A 22,805-nucleotide genomic window follows, 5' to 3' on the forward strand; every position below is an offset into this window, starting at 1 on the left:
CTTAAATGTCTTTTTCCACTAAAATGTTTCTATGATTCTATGCGTAATAATTTCAAAATTATTAGTATCAGAGTTATTCCAGGGGATATTTTATGCAGTTCCAAAAGAAAGTTATATTTAGAGGGAATTATTATGTTTTTAGGTAAATCCGATTTATCTCCTACCTTTTGGCTTATTCTTCAGGAGTTCCTGGCTGATTGTAATTTTCTATAAGCATTTGTTTACTAGCAAATAGTAACTTAAAGTATTTTTCAATTTGTGTTGGTATATATGGTTATTATAATTCTCTTGGCTCTAAATCAAAGAATCTCTTCACAGGATGAATTCTTCCTAGGAGTGATTTTAATACCAGAGTGGATCAACCATGATATAATTAGCACACCTTGATATTTCCATAAGCAATACTGTTCTTTACCTCTAGCCAAGTGATGCTCTGATGTGTAGGAAATAGCTTTTTACTATTAAAAACAAGTAACTCTGTGAGCAAATGAGACCTTCTTTCTGATGGATCACAATGTGACTTGTCTTTATTCCTTCCTTGCCTCCAACAACAATCTCAACTCTCTCCTGTATCCCTTGGATAGTCCCATCACATTAGCAGCAGACTAATGGTGACATGATAGTAAGTCTACTTGGGAGCTCTTCATGTGCTCATTGCCTGCAGCTGCTACCAAACAGAATATTTATCCATTGAACTCTGCTTTTTCCTCATTAATTTGAACTTATGTCTTCTATCTCACAGCTGAGATTCTCAAAATCCACAAGAATTTAACTATCTCTTAAATTGCAGTGTTTCTGTCAAATTTTGTTGAAAGTGACCAGTGTACTCAAGGCTTATTGAGGCAAGGGGCAGTAACAGGTAAATTCAATTTAATTCCTTTCACTTGCGCAGGAAAATAGACTATGAAGGTGAATAAATTCAACTGAAACGCTTACAATCTCATCTACATTTAAAAAATAAATTAGTTTCTAGCTGTCAGGATGTCACGTGCATACTTGTGGCTCTGGAGAACACGGTTTTTGGGGTTCAATTTTTGACCCATTAATGTTCTTCAAGCCCTCAAACCATTCTTTAATAAACTTAGATTTCATTTTGGCTAGTTTAAAATGACAGGTATAAAAAGCCACTATGATATAGTGAAAAAACCACCGCTCTGTGTTTCCCAGTATTGATGTCCAGTTTTCAGGAGAGGGAGAGGGAGAGGGAGAGGAGAGGAGAGGAGAGGAGAGGAGAGGAGAGGAGAGGAGAGGAGAGGAGAGGAGAGGAGAGGAGAGGAGAGGAGAGGAGAGGAGAGGAGAGGAGAGGAGAGGAGAGGAGAGGAGAGGAGAGGAGAGGAGAGGAGAGATGAATTGGGGAGCAAGGCTACATTATTGTAGATGTCCTTCCATTCTGAAACAGCTCCATTCTCCCTTTTGCAGTGTGAATTTGGTGGTGTTGTATTACTCCTGGGTGCTCTCTCAGTCACAGGTTTCTCAGATCACATCTAAGTTATTTTCTCCAGCTTTTATTTCCACATTTTACTGCAATTTAATTGTAAAATGTTTTCTGACTTTGCTAAGAACAAGGATATTTACAAAGAAAAAGTCTCTTAGAATTAAATTTTACTACTGTGTTGTAATTGTTAGTTCTACATAGGTTTTTGCTCCACTAACTAGGATGTCTGGAATAGGAAGGGGCAATGCAGGATGTATCCTAAGTATATATATAACAAAAAAGAAAAAAAAAAAAAAAATTGCTCTCCCTTTTCTCTCTCTGTTTTTGCTTGAGGTTCCCAACTGCATAACCTCAAAATATAGGGAGCTGGTTTGTGGGTTTTTTCCTATTTTTTCCATATGATTATTGTTTATATTGCTTATTTTTCAAGGCAAAGATACTGTTGTCTTTAAACAATAATGTTACAGAAAAAAATGGACAAAGCAGAAGTCTCCTTACAGATTATTCAAGTTTTAGTAATCTGTGGATTCCCCCAGTAGAGATATTTTTATTGCAGAGCAAGTGCTATGATATAGAAACAATTATTATATTCACTCTGGAGAACAGAGAGGTTTCTGCTGTTACTAAGACTTATTATAAAATACAAAATTCCCCAAATCTTTGTGGAACTGCTATTTGTGAATCTCTGTATATGTCCTTGACTGTTCTCTGCTCAACACCTTTGAATTGCAGTGCCAAACTAAGTACAAATGACAGTGACACATTCTCCAACACAAAGTCTCAAGAGTACTTTTTTTTTTCCCATTTTACATTTTGATTACAGAAAAGCAAATTTTTCAGTGTTAACATCAAATATCCTCGAGCAATATAAATCTTAATTACTGTATGCTGGAAGTAGTACTAACAAACACATGAGGTACTTTACAAGGAAGTAAGTGTGTCCCTAAATACATGTAAAGAATTTCAGCAATTTCTTTCCAGCAGTTAACAAGACCTAAATCTGTTTAATGGTGAGCAATCTAAGAAACAATATAACATGGATAATTACTCAGAACTTCAGTTTCTCTTCCTACTTTTGTTTTAACTGTGTTTGCTTTTGTGAAAGCGTGCACTCTAGATCTGACATCTAATGAATTGATGATCTGTGACATTCATAATTTAAAATCATGCATAGAACAACTTAGACTGAATTTGTGGGTCTGGATGATCCCATATGTTGGGAAGCCAGGTGTAGAGTTGCTTCAAAACTGTTCAGCAGAAATCTGTCACCAGCTCATTTGTGCAGGAGAAAGGTTTAAGGGAAAGAATACTTGAAATGTATTTAATCATATTTTTTGTTTCTGCAGGCAGAGAAAGCAGATAAAATGACACTGGAATTAAGAGAATTGCATCTCCTTATGTTAGCAGTGAAACTGGCTGAAAGATCACTTGTACCCAGGCTTTCTTGAGCCTATCACCTAGAAATCAATGATAAATTGAGAGTTTCAAATTTCCTCCTAATTATTTTGCATTTCTTATGATTGAAACGGCAATAGTTATGTCTTCCTGGGTCCACAGGGAGTGTGAAAAGAAAGATATTATTTATTTGTCATAAGGAGACAGAAATCCAAGAGCAACTTACTTTACCTGGGAACTCACTGCTCAGAGAGCCTGAGCTCTGCTGGCATCACCAGTGCTGGATCACCAATCTTTGAGAGACACCAATCTGCAGGAGAAGTGATAACAGAAGCTGAAAGATATTATTCAGGTAGCTCAAAGATGTATATGGCCATGATGCAGCAACAGTTACCCCAGTGAAGGAACATTTGAGGGATTCTTCAGGCAAACAGCCCTAACTCAGCCGTTTTTATAACTCTCTTGCTACTACTGCTTGTATCTGACCCTGGTGCTCCAAATGGCCAGTCGTTTTCGGTGAGGTGAACAGAAAGGAGGCTCAGCATCCTGGGAAACCACCAAGCCACAGAAGTAAGAACAATAATTCAAACAGTCAAAAAAGTATATGCTTTTTCTAATGTTTCACATTTTTATTTTATTATTTTTTATTTTATGTTGAGCTAGAGAAGTAGTGAGCAGTAATATTTTTGTCCTCAGCTAACCTTTTTCGACCATTAGTGACTAGTTGATAGGAATGACAAACCCTGTTTTACCTTACGTAATTCCTATACAGTCCAAAGGACATTGATTCATCACAATAAAATATTTTTTCTCATTCTTTTTCAAAACCTGGAAGAGCACAGAAGTTCATCTACAGCAAATATTTATAGTCATTTTAAGCCATTTTAACCTTTTTTGGTAGCAGACAGAATATGTTTCTCTGCTCTACAGCTTTTCAGCATCTCACTTACAATAACAAATTGGACCATTCTGCTCTGGAATTGTCGAGCCAGATATAGTGATAAATAGCTCCTTAAAACCTTAAGACATTTATCTTGTCTCATTGGCCTAACCCACTACCAATTCTATCATTATCATTCATTGAATAAAATGTCACAGCTAATGTACTCTAAGACTATGATTTTAATTCAAAATCACTATGTGGACAGTTCTTCCTTACTACAGGCTATGTAACTACACACATAAAGTCTGTATCCATGTGTATAAAGAATGAGTTCACCAAGGCTGCTTGGGTACTTACATGAGAATGTCTTTGCAGGATGAAATACCTGACAACATGTTAAATTCTTCCAAATTCCCCTCTGGTACTGCAATGTATCCTTTGTACTTAGATAACCATGGTGGGTTCCAAGAAGGACAAAGGCAAGTGGTTTAACAGAGACAAAGATCCAGTATCCAGACTGTGCTCAGCTAATGCAAACTGGATTTTATAGTTCTGCAGCATAAGTATTATCTGATTGTTTCAGTGAATCAGCGTCACTACATAATTACCAACAGGAAGTCCAAATGAGAGGTGGCTGATGTTTCAGGAAATATTTGGCATTTTGGAAAAAAAAAAAAGAAAAAAAAATGAAAAAAATGGGAGAACATTGCTAAAATGTTTCTTTTAGATTTTGACCATCCCTATTTAAAATCTGCAACTTGGGAAGCTAAATTTAGACTTCTATATACATAATCTCAAGTAAGCAGACAGATTTAAGAATGGGTATTAATTTCTTTCCTGTTCTCAGCTCCCACCAGTCTGAGGGGGAGTAGCCCGTTTAGCATTTCTCAGGGTCAAGTGTTAAGACAAGATGGTCTCCATTTTGTGAGCAAGTCTAATGTGCTGGTAATCATGCATTCTGTGTCCACCTATCTTACCACCGAGATATATGAGTCTGTGGAAATATTCCTCTTTAGCATTTCCTGCAGTATCTCATAGTCTAATCCTTAATGGCTTGTAATTTAATACCTGCTGTGTCAGGGGATTTGACGGCCATTACAACAGCTATTTCAGTTGGTTGCGCTGTAGCTCAGTCTGAGCTTTGCAAAGCTTGGCAGCTCCAGCCCTGCACAAGTACGAACCTCTGCTTTGCCATCGTCAGGCCTGAGGAAACTCAATAACAAAGTGAAACAGTCCGGTGCACCAGGCTGGATACCCATTTGGCTGGGTTTGTATCTAAGCTAGTGAAATCACAATTTCTCCTGTATCATTTTTACCTGAAGATATAATAAATTGGCTTAGGATTGCTCACCTCGAGAAACCAGCCCAAGCTCTTGCTTTGTGAAAAAGCACAAAACTAAGCAAAACTGCAGCTCACTTTCATTACCAACACTTTGCTCAGCTCTAATATTAAAACATTTTCTTTCTACTTTTATCTTTCAGTTGTCACCTTCCCTAGCAAGGCACCATTTTCTTTCATCAGGGCTTTAGAAATAGCGCCAATTTGTTTCCACCTCCTCTCTGTACAGCTGTGATCTTTAATCCCTGGTATCAATCTCTTTTTTTGTGGTTCCTGCCTCACTCTGTAACCCCTGCAACCTTGGAGCAAATGAGTCTATTTTTGTCTCTGGAGATTTGATGGCAGATAACACAGTTATTAGGAACATCTTTTTCTTGTTCTAATAATGGTGATCTGCCTTCAGTAATTTTTCCATGCCTAAATTGCCAGCATGACTGGAGGTGCGTTGCTATGTTTTTCCTGGGTGTGCAGATTGCCACGTTCTCCCTCTAATCCTTTTTTTTTCTTCTTCTTCTTCTCTCTGAGATCTTTATTTTTTTTCAGTTTTTGTTTCATCCAATCCCCTGGTATGGCTTTTCCATTCATGTGTAACTTATAGCTGTTAACATTTACACTACGCTGCTCAAATTTATTGCTGACCACTAATACAGCTATAATTTCATTGTACTCAAACACCTTAAACTCTCTCAACATTCCCACAGTGTAGTTCTTATGCCAGTGCATCAGGAAAGAAATCCCCACTGCAGCATTTGTGCAGCTTTCCTGGATTGTAGCACAGGGTTATAGAGTGAGGTTGAACACACTGGCAAATACCTATTATCATTTCTCTCTGCTGTATCAAGACCATGCAAGATCACAGTTGAGTATGAGCTGAGGAAAGACAAGTTATCTCAGGTGACCACAAACAAAGAATAAGAACTCGTGTGTTAATGTCACTAAGACCTGTCCATCAAAAATGCGGTTGGGTGGTAAGATATTTTCTGAAAAATATCTGTTTGACTATATTTTAAGGATCTTTTGTAAATGTAAATCTTCTTGACTGTAAAAAAAAAAAAAAAAACAAAACTCTTGGAGAACACTTATTTTCTGAAAAAGATGCCCTCAGCTTTCTGTCCAAACATAAATAATTAAAAGTTTTGTTTTGTACTTTGAATAAGTAATAGCCTTTATCACCTTTTGTCACTAATTCTGAGAGCACTCACTTGATGATAAGAACTTATCACAGCTTTAAGTTTAGTCACATTTCTCTCAGATTCTTGCCTGGTACAGGAAGATTTTCCAAACATTTTGGTCCAAGGTGACACTAAGAATCTTCAAGCATTTCTTGTGAGTCACCATGAGAACCACATAGAAGTGGGGACAGTGCTGACGGAATAAATCATGTTACTTGGAATTGTTCTGTGGACTCCTGTAGGAGAAACACCACAAGAACCATCTCATTGTGCCTTTAGAAAAGTGACGTTGCAAGTTGCATTATTTTGGGAAATAATAACTTGATTAAATGCATTTTACCTTCCGGAAATTCATGGAAACTAGACATATCAAAAGAGACTTAAGAACCACTGATTTCCTTCCTGATAATCTGTTCTGGTTACTCTATGTCCTTTATTATTCCTTGTAGTGCATGGTTCACTACTTAAAGCTGAATCAAGACAAAGGACATTATGATGCTGGAAAAATATTCCTTAAACCGGAATGCTACTGGTTGTTATTGCAATTACCCTGAACTTTAACTTAAATTCCCCTCTTATTATGATAGAAATTTAACTTTCAGTTTGTGCTGCAAATATGCATTATTCACCAAATTTAAACCTCCTTCTAGAGGAGCTGGGGTAAGACTTCAGGATGCCTTGAGAAACTATGATTCCTTTCCATGTTCCAGTAGGAAGCATCTTATTGAGAAGAAAGCTTAAACAAGTCAGTTTGGGGTATGATCATAGTATTTTCTTAATATTTCTTAGGATTTTCTTACTGGTGACTTAATTACGGACATTTAAAGAAGAAGTGCACTAAATATTTTGTCACAGGTGACAGATCCTATTCTTTTCCTGCTCAGTCAGTTTTACGACTGTTGCTCTGCAAATTGTCAGAATAAAGGAAATTGTGCAAAAAATATTTTTCTTTTTTTTTTTTTTAATTTGTTTGTTTGCTTATTTTTTCTGTGTGTGTGCATAAAAGTAACTGAGGGAACTGAGTTTGGTGAGAAAGGCAGACTTGAATGAGTCAAAAATTATTCATAAGAATAAATAAAACACTAGAAGAGTCCAGACATTTCTAGAGAAAATGTTCAACCAAATCACCAAGACTATCATCTGAGAACTTCTGCATGGGGCAGTACTTCAGCTCTAGAGACAGAAACAAGAGTCCCACAGATTTCACTGTCTTCTTTCTTCAAGAGTTCAAGAAGGCATAGTCTCTTAATATTTTCATGGTGAGGTAACTAAAAATAACTTTAGTCTCTGATGATGTACCTTTTGATTGTGAATAGCTTTTGTCAAAAGTCAAACTTTCTATGTTTATTATTTTTTTTCCCTGATTTTGCAGCTGAGAGAAAACTGGATCAATTTTTTTCTCTTTTGCTTAGGTCCAATAATTCTCTCAACAGTGATTTTTCACTCAATGTTTGCCTAGGAGTTGAATTTTAACTTCCTAATCAGCTGATGCAAGCCATGCTGTCCAGACTTCATTTTAGCCATCTCAGGAATTCAGTAGGTTAAGACCATTTCTGTCTCAGTGATTCTGTCTCCTGATTCACATTTTATAGTACCTTAGTTAGATTACTGCCAATTTATGCTTGCGGCCTACCTTGACCACTCATTGTGTAAGTGGTTTGCACAAAATTCAGTGTCTAGAATTGTCACTTATACACATCAGCATCTCAGACGGGCTTCCTGTCAAATGCATAATTGCTTTTATAGCACTTGCATACTATTCACATCTTGTTTTCATTTCTACTTACCTCCCTGAACAGCTGATCAGTCACTGTCCTTGTAACTGAGACATGTGGTTGCCCTTTGTTAAAGATTTGATTTTTTTTTTATAAGTTGCTTCCCATCAGAACTATGATAATTATTTGTTTTTTGAGTTTTGATTTTTTTTGGATGCCTCATCCTGATTTCTCTAGCAGACGTTCTGTTTAATTGCAATGTAGTTTAAGTGTATAATGCCATGTGTTGCTTCTACACAAAGTGTGCTATATAAATGCAAATCAACTAATTAATTCATAACAACGAGTATTATAGCAACACATCGACTGTCATGCCCTGCAGTTTCCAGTCAAACACTGTGTATATGTTTTGTTCGTAGAGGCACTTCAGCAGCAGGGTTAATAATTTTAAATCTAAGTAGCTTCGGCTCTTTATACAGACCTGTGATTGTCTATCTGAAGCCTGTACAGATTAAGGGACCAAAGTTTCTACTCTCAGCCCTAGTTGAAGATTTCTGTGTGAATGTGGCAGAAACCACTTCTTTGGATGCTTTCAGACATCACATGTTTGTGAAATGGGGATAATGATTCCTTTTCCCTTTTGACAGGTACACAGAGAGCTAAGGATAAATTGAGTTATTTAAGTGGAAAGTACTGAATACGACATAAATTCTGAAAAAAAATCATGCTGAGTTCAGCTTTAGCATTCTTTGCACCAGAATGTTATAGAAACTGGTAAAATAACACTAAAATTACTCCACTATTCTCAACCATTTCTAAATCCAGTCTACTTACACAATGTTAAATTCTCTGAAATCTCAGCAAGTTATATGTAAGCCAGTAACTGACAGATATAAAACACTCTCCCTTCTGAGACAGGTTTCATGTTAATAATTTACAGCATGGAGTACCAACCTTCGTCTTTGCTCAGAAATGCAAAATTTTTGTTTAAAAAATATTTAATTTTAAACTTGTCACTTTAATGGTGAAAGGACTGAGAGGAATCTGAGTGCGTTTAATTCCTTTCATATCCTTCCAGTGAGTGATGAAATCCACGGGAATGCTGCTGTGTGTGCATTAAAAGTTGAACTGCTCAGAGAAAGACTTCACAGCAAGAGTTTTGTCACTGTCAGAACCATTTTCTAAACAGAATTTCACAAATAAAAAATAATTTCTGTTCATTTTTCCAGTGCAGGATGTTGGCTAGATTTGGAAAAGAAATAGAGAGCAATCAAAGACTTTAAAGATGTTCAGGTTTTAGAAAGTTTGCAGGGAAAAATATGCAGATATGTTATACAAAATACAATAAAACATCTCAAGTATTATTCTTTTACAAAGCGTGGGTGGAAATATTACCACTTATTTTTATAATTTACAGCAGAACAGCTGATATTCAATATTTTGATTCTTTCGAGGTCCCTTCCAATCCCTAACATTCTGTGATTCTGTGAACGTAGGGACAATTACAGCTTTGTGTAGTAGTTTCTCAACATTTCTTCTCTCCATTACACATCTCTGAGCAAGCATAGAGAGACTGAGACCCAAAACTCCCTTCCTTGAAACAAAGACTGTCACCTGAGTGCAGAAACATCCTTCCTTTCTGCAGCTGAATGAGTGATGCATGTCAGCCCTTGCACAGCTGCCAGGTCAGATTTGCCCTGTACCAGCCTCTCACAAATCACAGTCACCAGCCACGGTGCACTAAGGTACAGGTGTACCTGGGTCTACAGCAAAAAATGTGAAAGGTAAAAGCCGTATTTTAGACTGGAGCAGTTTGCTGTTATTTTCCATATCTTAAACTCAGCATTGTTCCCCGTAATTCTTTCTAAATAGCATCAGAAGAGTCACACACATCCCCAAAACAGCTTATTCTCTAACAGTCTTCAGAAACTCATCAGAACAAATCTCCATACTAGCAAAGCTTGACTCAATTTATCAGAGTAATTAATAAACATTCTTCAATGTAACTTCATAATAAGTGCACGCTTTATATGATTGTTTTTCTGAGGTCTAACTGTTGACTAAATACTTCTTTGTGAACACACAACCCTTCTATTTTTATTTGCAAATGCACTTGTGTATGTACACATAATAATGAATATACAGGCATATTATATAGAGAACATATATAGCTATACATATTTTTCTGTGTCTCATTGTTCCCATTCACATATACAAACTGAAAGCAAATGCTTCATGTGCAGACACAGACATTTAATATAGTAAGGACTAAGGAAAAAAAAAAAATCCTAAATTGCCCAGTTATGGAGAAAATTACCAAGTGAAACATTGAAAAAGACTTTCAAAAAGATAATGTTGAATGTAGCTGTATAATTATGCAAACCATCGTAGTTCTCTTTACGTTTTTTTTTTTTTTTTAGCATAGTTAAATTAAATATATGAAGAGTAAAAAAAAAAACAACAAAAACCAAAAACTTATAGTGTACGAAAGCAGTTAAATACTTCAGATTGGTAAAAATAGTATCTTAATTATCCACATATTAAGTTCAGAAGAAAATAATTAGCTTTCTTTTTATGAGAACTGACAATGACAGAAATACTTCACTCCAGCAAACTGGATTTCAGGAAAAATGTTCAAAACAACTGATATAGTAGTTTACTTTGGATTTTTTTTGTTTGTTTTTAAGCACCTCAAAATTAACTTAACTAGAGATAGATACAAGAATCTTCTTTGAAACACCTGTGATCCTCCATAAAAACACTGACTCCTTCGGACATTCATCAGTAATGAGAGAGAAAGGATAGGAAAGGCAAAGATAACTTGTATGAGAAAAATTCATGATCCACAGTATAATAGAAATGTGATCACAACTGAAATGTCAATGTACTATTGCAACAAAACTAGATCAAGTAGTTACAGGAAGACAGAAATGAGGCACTTTGGATTGCAACCATCCAAAACTGATGTATCTAACTTCAGATTGCCAATAAAATTCACTCATTGAGAGAGTCAGAAAGGCAGATACCTCCAGTGCATGATTCACCCCACACTCATGATGCACAGGGAAAAAACATATAACAACCTTATGCTTGTGACAGGACTTCAGTGCTTAATTCAGACCGAGAGAACAGTGATCTGTGCCCTGGAAAAGAGGAGTCATCCATTCACAAAAGTTACACGGAAATGAGATAAAAATAGTTGCACCTAATCACAGAATTTTGTATTGAATATCAAAGTGAACAGTCAAAGGACAGTCTTTTTAATCAGCACACCAGAGGAATTAAGATTTTACGAAACATATCTTGAAAAACTGTAAGTGGTGCAAAAATTAAGAAATCTGTTGGCAGCCATTTAAATGAGCCAAATAAATCTCATTATTTTTGAATCATTAATCTTAAATATAAGAAGTTTGGGTTAAGTTAAAGTTTGACATGGGCAAATAACTTAATGTAACCCTTCCTCATGTGCAAAAGACAGTGAAAATACTCCTTCCTGCTTTTCTTCCCTGTTCATCTGATCCACTGAAAATCTTTCTTAACTTTTTTTCTGATCTGAGGTAGATTAGAAAAATCTCATCCTGGAGATCTGTACAGCTTCTGGTACACCTGAATCCCAAGTTCCAGAAGTAACTTCTACGTATTTTTACAATAAGCCTGACTGCAATAAAATAGTTAGTCTTAAAGGATTCAGAGATTAATAAACAAACAAACAAACAAATATGCGTAGGGCTGAGAAGACTCTTGCCTCCTCTACTAAGTGATATTAATCTCAGAGAACACTCATCCCTGTATTAATGACAGTGTTAGTTCTTAAAAACAAATACTGAGTGAAAAGTTCAGGCATGAAATTCAAACCACTTATTTTCCAAGCTACTATAATGGAATCCAACCTTCTGCAAGGAATGTGGAAATATGACAGGGACATGGTAATCACCCAAAAGATCATCAGACTTCAGGATTACACCCCCAGAGCAGTGGAATTGCTCAGAATTTCGTTTAACAGATGTGGGGTTATCAACACCGGGGCTTGCGTCTAGAAATAGCAATGGGTAACTGAAAAAAATTAAACTGGATCAAAAAGGTCTGTGAGACGTCTCTTGAGAAAGTAGACTTGGCTAACAGGTTAATAGACTGAGGTGTAGCCTACTCAGTGGACGTCTGCGAGAAAGGACTTCTTGATTTCTGCTTCCTCCTTGTATCACTCTTTCTGCAGTCTTTGTCATGTCACTTAAGGCAGGAGTCCCAGAAATCACCTATGATTTAGAGTACTTCCACAACACAATACAAAGCCCAAGACATCTGGGACCTTATTTCAGCAGTGCTGAGAACTCAAAACCGAAATTTACCTCCATAAACTTTGCTTTTAACATGTCTTTCAGGGCCCCATCAAGTCTGCATTTCAGTATCAATTCTAAGGGTTACCTGCAGTTTCAAAGCATCACGCTGGTGACAAATATACATGATAGTAATGAGTAATGTTTTTTCTAGAATTTCATTTTTAAAAAGTCTAAGTAAAAAATAATGTTAACATAATTTGTGTTGCAAGGAAATTTGAGGTCACTGGCAGGCGATACTTGATTTATTCATTCATGGGGGAAAATTACAGTACAACATATACTATACAGAATTAAGAAAGGATCCTCAAAAATCTTAATCTCAAATATTTCTTACTTTCCTGGGTGTGTGTCATAGTAAAACATTTGTTATTTGCCCAACGGACTGGAGCATTTTCTCTGGAAAAGATGAGCTTGTAATGAAAATGCTGACACAACCTCAACCATAACAGCGTGAACGAAGACACTTTAATAACATTTTTATTGCTGTAACATCTTTTTAAAAATGAAACACCTGGGACTTGTGCTTAAAAAAAATCAAAAAGAGGATTTGTAAGTTCATATGATGGGAAATTAATCGAAGAAGCTCAAGACTGGGAAGTTAACTTACCCTATCAGCATTTAAAATCATTCAAGGGAAAGACAATTAATAGATACATTAATGTATTTCTCTGGAAATATACCGTTTATATGAGCTAACATTTAAAACTTCCTGCCTTTTAAAGAGATGTTGGATTTGTGCTAGAACTCCACTGATACAGAAGACACTGCACAAACAGAAGAGTTTTTGCACCATAATACAATTATCCTCTGACATTGCAAAACAAGAGTGATGAGGATTTTGTGAAACACTAAAACCAATCTTCAGGGACATATTGGTACATGAGATGTATCTTGAGAATGACATGTTATTAGTGAAACTAGGAAAAGTAAGTAATATCTTTATAATTACTGTGCTGTATTGTGTATGAAGAAGAGTGCTTCTAGGAACTGGTCCAAGCAGTACTTGGATATCCTTCCTGGAAAGTCTCAGTGTTTCAGTTATAGAGGGAGAAAATGAAGAAAACAGAACAAATGTCAGAAGGTCTGAAAGGGGAGACTGTGGGATTGTTTCTTACACGATCCCTGTATCTTAAGAGTTGTACTCCTAAACAAATTACCACAACACTGTTGGGCAGGACAGAGCGGAAGGATGAGTCGCATGAAGTAATCTTAGAACTTCAACAAGAGTCCAAGTTCAAGTGTCCAAGCTCAAGCATAAGTGTTGCCAGCACCCATCTTAGAGCTTCACTGAGTCTTGGGCTTTAGTGTAGTTAAAGTTTATGGCAAACTCTTTCTGTTGCTGATATAGTCTAAAAGATGAGGGATGATGAGACGTGGCAGCTAAGCTGACGACCTCCCTATGCAAAGATGCTGGGCCAATACCTAGTCTAAAATGATAGAATATTAACATAATAACATTTAAAAATCTGATTGGAAACTATTTGAATTGTTAAGGTGACTTTAGTGTAGCACAAAGAAAAAGGGACAAAATTAAATTATAGATATGCTATAGCTATTATAACTACCAAAAATAGTCACTAAGAGAGTATAAGTATTGGATTCAAGGATGAGTCCTATCCCAGACCTTGTTCAGTGTCCATCTCGATTGAAATTATATAGTGTCCTATTGATTAAGATTTGATTCAAGATTCAAACTTTTTTGAAACTTAAGAATGTTGGATCAACACCTACCCCAAATGACTGGTTTGTTTTACTCCCATTTTTTTTGGTCTGTTTTAGGAATTGTATCAAATTGTTGTGTGTCTTCATTAAACTCTATCTAAGCAATCTCACACTATGTGAGTAGCACAAAACTACCCCTTATTGGACTATCTGTGCTCTCTCTGAAGCGTATGCCTCAAAAGATAATCCAAAAATGAGAGCTTTTCTATAAAGTCATACCCAATTACAAATGGGAGATTATCACCAACATGATGAAACCTATTTTAAAATTGGCATATTGATTCAAATAAACAAAATCTGAACTGGTGACTTAGTTGGGAACCACAACCTAGTGATTTATATTGCTCGAAGAACTGGTGCTCTTGATTGTGCAGATTTCACTTATGTACGTAGACTCCATAATAAAACATCCAGGTGGGTAAATTATAGAAATTTCCAGAGTGCTTTCACAAAGCCTTTTTTTCTCTTTTCCCTCTGCAGAGCCATGTCTTGGGTCTCCTTGAGCTTTCTCTTCTAAGTAGTATGTCAAGGAACTAATTTAACATCATGGCAATCTGCATTTCTTCTCTTATTTACTTAGCAATCATGCATCTTTGAGAGAGATCTTATGAAAAGGGAAAGCTTTCTCATGTTCTCTCTGACTATCAATTTTATGGTATTTTCTTCTTTTGGCTTAACTGCTTTAGATAATTGCAAGAAAGGTGATTGTACTATTCATTCAAAGTGCAAGAGTTCCAACAAGAGAAAATGAGTACGACTTACGTGAACCTTCTCAATAGTCTGATGATTTCAAGTCCCCAGTTTACATCAAATTGAGTTAATTTAGGAGTTTAGGTTTATAAGTGCAGTGAGATGTTATTTAACTGGTTCTCAGTACGGTTTTCATTCACTTAAAAACAAAAAACAAATAAACACACACACACAAAATCAACAAAAAAACAAACAAAACAACCAAACAAATATAAAACAGTCCAAACTTTCAGCTTTCAACTGAAAATACACAAATGAAATGGCCTTTGAAAAGGTTTAGTTTCATCCTGACACAGAATGCAAAACTGACAGAGTCTTACAATCTTACAAATGTAGAACACATCCAATCTGGTTATACAAGGAGCTTTTACCTGTGACATAAATATTGTGGAACACGATGGTCTAAATTGTACTTTGAGTGACTTTTGTATGGTCTGTTTTTCCTCTTTTGCAAATTATAGATCACTTTTGCAGGTTTCAAACATTTATTGGAAGTATGACTTCAAGGTAAAGATTCTGCATGTTGTATTGCTACAGATCTTGCCTCATTGCAATGAAACACCTCCAGAACATTTTTTTTTTCTGTTTTTTCGCATATTGTAAGACTTGGGCACAATGAATTTTCTATATACCCATACTTCTGTAAAAAAAGGTTCCAGGAATAGTACAATGATTTCTTGTGTAACAATTCTGGTCAGCAAATTTATATATAATCTAGATTAATTTGTAGATCATCTTAAAACATCACTATCCATTGTGAAATTTTTATTCTTTTTGCTGAAATACACTTTTGATACCACTAGCTTTCTGTTCACTGAGAACAAGAAGATGGAAGCACTACTGAGAAACTGGGTTTTACCATCCCAAAGAGCTCTTCCCCAAGTGAAGGAAATAAAGGTCAGAATTTGAAGCCAGGACCTAGAATCCCAGAGTGTATAGATAATCCCTAGCTCTACAAAATTTACATTCTATGCTTATGGTTAAATAAAAGAGTAATGGCAGGAAAGTAGGGTTCTGGGAAAAGAGGAGGAAACAGAGTACTTAGTTTAAATTAGAAAGAAAATCATCAGGATGAGGGTCAGCCATAGTTTGCAATTTTTCTACTTGTGTCCAAAGATTTCATAAAACACCATCAGCATCTTATTTCCCTTTATTTAGCAAAGACTACAGAAAAGTTATCAAAAAAGCAGTTTCCAATGCTACCTACCAGCAACCAGTGTCCTGAATCCCAGTTACTGTGAGATATCTCCCATCCACAGATAGAACAAGTCCGTCCAGTCTCATTCTCCTAGACAATCTGTGATTTCTATCATTAATCATCATCTGTTCCTGTCCTGTCCTGGGAGGGAACAGACTGTAAATGTTTCAAAATGCTTCAAGTTCTCTCCCTCAGACTTGTCTCACAGTTTCTTTATGGTCAACTAAGGATTTGTATGCACTGTCTGTGTATCCTGACTTCTCCCATGTTAAGTACTCATGCATTTTTGTGGTTTGTTGCTATGCAGAAGACTGTTCAATGAAAAATAAATGTGCTGTGATTGTACAGGTTTTCTGGCAGAAGGCAGAGAAACCCAACAGAAAGATCTTCTGAGATACTTAGGAACAATTTAGTATATATTTTTCACAACGTAGAACTTCTTTGCCTCAACACTACAATTACAGAAGCTGTTAGTGTCATGAACTGAAATGAAAGTGCTTTAGCTAAGATTAGTTGTTAGTTTTCTTCCAAACATGAAATGACTGACTTTAAAAAGTTTCTATTTTTTATTTTTCAGTACATCTATCCTAAGCTAAATATCCCTTCCTGCTCCTTCATAAACAGCTCTAGAGGAATCATAGTTTCAAACATTGCATTAGGAATGAAAAAAACAAAACAAAACAAAAACCACCACCAACAACAAAAACCACACCAATTTGTGTGGGTTTAGAACATTTGGGCTAAAAAACTAATTACTGAAAAAACAAATGGGTTCTTCAGATATTGTGCACTTATTAAAACAGAAATCTAGGCAACTGCCTAGATCACCATTCAAAAAGTGTGAAGCTGTCTTTAAACATACAGACAGTTTTATTTAAAACACTGGAAATGTGCATGCATTGAAGTTAACTTCTGCATGTGTATCATGCTGAATTGAGGCCTCAAGTAATAAACCCAATATTTAATTGATTTTAAGTACTAGATAGATCTTAAATTTGAGATACAGACAAATCATTCAGTAGTCTCTGTTATTCCAGCCATCAAGGTAGATGTCAACTGCACCTTCTCAGCACAGCAGTGAGCAGTAAATAAAATCTTATTTACATGTGAGCTGAAATGAAGGGTTGCTTCTTCCTTACACCAAAGGCAGTCAAGTCTTTGACTGAAATGAAGGTCAGGTACAAACTGGTCATTGTAAATACCTTAATTTTTGTTCAATCCCAAATAGAATGTATTTATAAGTCAGATGAAAAATGTATCAATGACCGTGTACACATAAATTAGCATATGTGTGCTTTCTGTGAAATTACGTAGCCCCATTGTTATTGCACAGCATTTTTAGTATGTGAAATGTGAAAAAATATTGAATGTTTAAGATGGTCCTAAAGCCTAAGATGATCTCACAAAATGTAAAATGTTTTGGGGTCCTTTTTTTTGCTGTCCAGCTCTGATATAACCCTTAAGACTCTCAATGTTGACCTGGCTAAAAATGGCCAGGGCTCACCTGCATTTCGAAGCTGTGAGCCAAAAAGTTTTGCCAGACGTTTCTTTGGAATTAGTATCTGTTTTATCATTTTCAGAACTTCCTGTTTGGGAGTTTCTAAACTAAGACCACAGAGGGAACAGTCATGATTTAGGGATGTCAGCCCTGCAAGTGCCACATGGAATTTAGAAACCTAGAGAACTTCAGCAACCAATCATGATGGGCGTAACAGTTAACAAAATATTCTGTAGGTTTACAAATAAAGGGTGAATTCTTCTTTTTTTTTTTTTTTTTAATTATTATTATTATTATTAAAACCCATGATTGCAGTAACTAATCCTTCCTTAACTTGTTTTAAATACAGCTCCTGTGGGTTTTGTATAATGTACATTTGCTTATGTGTTTTTGCAAAATTTGAATGTTTGTATGAATCCTGAGGGCAAACTAATGACAATTTTAGGTGCCCATGTTAGGAGAAAGAGAACTGTTGAACAAAAGAGTCCTGCTACCTTTACAGTGGTAATTAACAGCATTCAAATATTTCCAAGAGGTAAGAACCTCTCTTTAAAATACTTGCCTCTCCCTTTTGTCAGCAGCAGCCTGAAAAAAATCCCTGAATATCACCAGAACGAGAGGCAGGGATAGTGTTCTCACTGCACTCTGCCGAGGATAAAACTCCCAGCTTTGAGCTCTTAGCCTGCCCTGCAGTATTAGCAGTAACGGAAGAGAGTCTTGTATACATATACAGTGGAATACTTTATAAATTATGAAGCTAATATTTCCTAATTTTATACCATTAGACAGCACAAAACTTTTGTGTATTGGAGTTAATGTACTAAAAAACGTGATGCCCTGCTTTAGAGTTCATATCTTCCTTATGTACATAAAACTCATGAGATTCTTTTTATTCATCTGTTGATGAAGGTATGATTTTTCCAGTTTAAGTAATAATGAAATCTTATAAAGGGTTTGATAACAATGGAAAATTTTCACTGTGATTAGTCTAATAAACCTATGCCAACAGCTCCCTCTATGTACCATAAGAAGGATGCTAGCAAATGCATTACCTGGAATATGTATTTCTTTTCCAGAGAAAGGTATTATTAAGGAAAAAAAAAAAAATCCTGTGTCATTTAATCTCTCTACATTGAGGATTAAGAAAGTTTCAATAAAAAGCATCAATTGGTGTTACCTGCATAATTATAGTGATGCATTTTCCTATTTAAAATTTCCTTGATTATTTACTGAATGACTCTGGCTGATTCATTCAACTCCCTTCTTAATCCCATTTTGCCTACATAGATTATTGTAATGCAGATAGTTCTCTGAGTACACAAAAATGGAACAATGCAATAAAAAGAAAGTAACTAATGTTATCTGTGTAAAGCTGGGAAATCGAAGATGAGGGAGCATGGAGGATTATCGCTAATGAGAGCTGTACATCTGCTTGAAAAACAGTGATACACTATTAAAAGAAGAGCAGCACTGCTTTCTGGGGAAGGCACTAGTGAAGAAATCAAGAGGTTTTGTTCCTCCTAACTTGTTGCTTCTCTTCTGTGTGACAGCAGATGGGTGCCCTCACCTCCCCTTTTTCCCTCCCTCCTCCCTTTTCTGTTTAACTAGTGAAACGTCAAGGTGGGTTTGATCTGTCATCGTGGGATGAAACACATCTGTCACCATAGGCTGTATCTGTTAAACATGATTTAACTGGTTACTGTTCTTCAGATGAACTGAGATAATCTCTGTGCAAGCCTGTAAAAAACACAAAAAATGTGATTTTTTAAAAAAAATATTTCATGGCAGGTTATATAGGGTTACGCTAATTTATATTTTCCATGGGTTGAAGTATGATTACAGTCCCTGGTACTCAGCTGACACAGAGGCAAGCTGTTAAACTGCAGACGTTTGACTGTGACTCTAACCATGGGTGGTGCCTGCAGCATCCACTGCAAATTTGTCTTGATAGATGCTTTTTGCCATCAGCTTCCTAAAACTAACAGCAGAATTAGTGAGTGCTCTTAGACCTGAATTCAGATCAATTCCACTAAGTACTTTTTACTTAATTAACGGAAAACGATCTGCTTGCGAATCGGGGAGAAAATAAATGAAACTACTTACATGGAAAACAAGCAACACCTTCTGTTTGTTTGGTGTTTGTGTGGGGGTTTTTTGTTTGTTTGTATTTTTTTTTTTTTTAATATGTAGATTCAAAGTTTGTTATTACGCATGTCTGCTTGCCAAAAATTTATCAAGTATATTAAGGAGTCAGAACATGACATAATCACCATGTGGAAGTTTATTTGGCAGAATGAGTCAGAAGTACACACTGTTATTATTCTACTGAAGTTTAAAATTGAGCTTAATTTTGAGGGAAGGGAAGGGAAGGGAAGGGAAGGGAAGGGAAGGGAAGGGAAGGGAAGGGAAGGGAAGGGAAGGGAAGGGAAGGGAAGGGAAGGGAAGGGAAGGGAAGGGAAGGGAAGGGAAGGGAAGGGAAGGGAAGGGAAGGGAAGGGAAGGGAAGGGAAGGGAAGGGAAGGGAAGCAACAGAAAAAGAGAAAGAGAAAGAAAGAAAGAGAAAGAGAAAGAAAGAGAAAGAGAAAGAGAAAGAGAAAGAGAAAGAGAAAGAGAAAGAGAAAGAGAAAGAGAAAGAGAAAGAGAAAGAGAAAGAGAAAGAGAAAGAAAAGGGAAAGAGAAAGGAAAAGGAAAAGGAAAAGGAAAAGGTAATCACATTCATTCTGGATATACTGTGTTTCTGAAATCATGTTTTAGAAATTTGGTACAGGATTTAACCAGGAAAATATGTATGTGACTGTGTTCACATACGAGCACAGACAGCTCTTCAGTATTCCTGGACATGTGGAAAAAGAAAGCTTAGGGAGCCCTTTAGAACGGCTGTTCCCACCTTTACTGTTTCCTCCGCATTATGTGTGTCCTTCCTAGGTGGTTTTACTGTTCCCAGATTCATAAACAAAGCAGGATCAGAGATGTCCCTTTTAGGCAAACCCCTTCTAACCTCCCAAAAGGTTGCAGGATACAGAACTGTTACTCTTTTTAATAGTTATCTCTTTTAATTTACTGATACCTAGGCACTACAGTGAGAAACTTTTTTTTTCCCCACCCTAGTACTGTATTAATATATCAATTTGCCTCTGAAAACTGGCAGTTGAAAGTGTTCAAGTCCCAGTAACTGAGGGACTTGGGGTCCAGATCACTACAGCACTGTACTGTCAGCTGACCCTTCAATGCTTTCACTGCAGCCAAACTTCTGTCCTCCAAAGCCCTCCATCCCACCTGTCCTACCCACACCTCTCATTTGTCTCTTTTCTAATCCTTTGCTGGCTCCTATTCTCTCCAAACCAGTGCCCCCTGTGCCAGATACTCCCCCAAAATGCCATCTGTGTGGTTTCTTTCAGACCACTAATGCAAAGCTCTTGGATAGCCCCCTATTTACTTGCTTCGGAGCTGCACTTACATGTCCCACCGCCTGAAACACTGCAATCAAGCTGACAACACAACCAATCAAGGTCTGACCTGCAGCCGTTTCCTAGGAAACTCAAGCCACTGCCACAGAAACAGATTGTACACAGTGGAAGGAAACATATATTTTGGGTGAAGGAGTGAAAAAAAAAAGAAAAAAAAACAGAGAGACATTTCAATTTTTTTTTTTCCAGTACTTCTGAGTTATTACAAAACTCTTGTAAAATAATAGTCATGAAAAATAGTCTAAATAGTCTTGTTAAGAAAGATTGAGTGATGATGGTCATGTAAGTACTTAAAACCAGGCAGAGAGTCTCTGAGAAAGACCATGAGCCAGTTCTTCTTGAGTGCCTTTTCCTGTTTTGCTACTGAGTCACTTCATAACCCTTGCCAGGTCATCGCAAAAAGATTTCCAAGTCATTAAGTCCATAGTTCCAATGAACAAAAAGTTCAGATCAAAACAGGTTAAATACCTGAAGAAGAAAACTTGGAAGAAAGCAACAAGATTATCATGACCATACTGGAAAATCTGAGAAAACTACAAGCAGGTAAGGCCACCTCTCCTACTTGAGGAATAAACACAACCACTTTTTGCACTGATGAATCTGCTTAGTGGGTGTATTTATAATCTGGAAAACTTTAAGTGTTATTTCTTCTTGATGGAACACTTTATTATATACTGTGATTTACAATTTACTTGTAAATCAAGCAGATTCACATTTACTTGTGAATCAATGTCCAGCTGCTTTAACATAGGGTACATAAAGGAATAATGGTATTTATTGTAAAGTGGTTGATGGGTTTAACAAAAGTAATGTGCTGCAAACTGAGACCTCTCAGTTTTAATAAGATTATCAAAATTGAATGAGGAAAAGGTCCCAGGATGTTTTTCACCAAAGTCTGGACAATAAACATGATGCCAGTATCTTCTGGACTAGCTTTACTGTCCTGGGTAGGGACTCTTACTTCCAGAATGTGATTAATTTCATCTTAAAGTAGACTCTGAAGGGATCATGCTCCAGGAATGGCTTTTTATTTCCCCTAATCATGTAGGGATGCCAGGGTGATTAGCCCAGGGGTGGATGTCTAACTCCATTTCTCTACATTTAATTAGATGAATTCTGCCCGTCACTGACTGCGGGAAAGTGGGTTGGGAGAAGTTTGTGAACATCAAGGAGTAAATAAAAAGTTCTTTTAGATAAGTTTGGGGGAGGTTGGGAGAAAGATGTTGGGAGAAAGGTGAGGCAGTCTGGTTGGGGAAATGAAAATCTCCTGGACTGTCATCTGCTCCATGAACAACTACCATGGAGGAGATAGGAAGCTGAGTTTTTTTCTGACTTTTGATGGTGACTATGAGGAAGGAATCTCAGGAGGACAAGAAAGGAAGCTGAGGGATTCCTCCTATGGTTTCACTCTGGATATTTGAAGAATACAGCTTCACTGTGTATGTGCCTGGTTAATGCAGCGAATCCTACCCAAAAGCCTGTGCAACAGGTATATCAGAATTAGTTAAACATGCTCTAACTTAGTGTAATCATGTTGTGTTAGCCAGTGAATGTGTCGGTCCTGGGCAGAGCTCAATGAATGACCCCTTCCCACCCACTGGGAAATTATTGCTTTGCTATACATCCCGCTTCATGTTGACTTTTCACAGTTTGGGACCCTGGGGAACAGCCTTTGATATATACACAGGGAAACAAAACAAAACAAAACAAAACAAGCAAACAAAACTCAAACAACAGCAACAACAAGGCAAAAACCACCACCAACAAAAAAACAACCAACCAAACAAAACAAACAAACCAACCAACCAAAAAAAAAAACCACAAGACACAGAGTTGGGCACTCAAGGCAAAGTTCACTACAGCAAACAGTCTTCAGACCAATCAGTTTTCAGACA

At 36.6% G+C, this 22,805-nt stretch overlaps 2 long non-coding RNA genes across 2 annotated transcripts in view; one reads left to right on the forward strand and one right to left on the reverse strand.

The window, feature by feature from the left end:
* Positions 1 to 3,060: 3,060 nt before the first annotated feature.
* Positions 3,061 to 16,032, reverse strand: LOC139827110 (uncharacterized). The gene is made up of 3 exons (XR_011737306.1): positions 15,956 to 16,032; positions 14,761 to 14,887; positions 3,061 to 3,140 (listed from the first exon to the last, which is right to left on the reverse strand). It is a non-coding gene; the product is annotated as an uncharacterized lncRNA (long non-coding RNA).
* Positions 16,033 to 21,141: 5,109 nt separating this feature from the next.
* The window catches only part of LOC139827111 (uncharacterized), a 49,853-nt gene continuing 48,189 nt past the window's right edge, over positions 21,142 to 22,805 (forward strand). Inside the window, exon 1 of the long non-coding RNA XR_011737307.1 lies at positions 21,142 to 21,453. This is a non-coding gene — a long non-coding RNA (uncharacterized lncRNA). The remainder of the gene's footprint in view (positions 21,454 to 22,805) is intronic.

Source organism: Patagioenas fasciata, chromosome 1 (assembly GCF_037038585.1).
Source record: "Patagioenas fasciata isolate bPatFas1 chromosome 1, bPatFas1.hap1, whole genome shotgun sequence".
NCBI lineage: Eukaryota > Metazoa > Chordata > Aves > Columbiformes > Columbidae > Patagioenas > Patagioenas fasciata.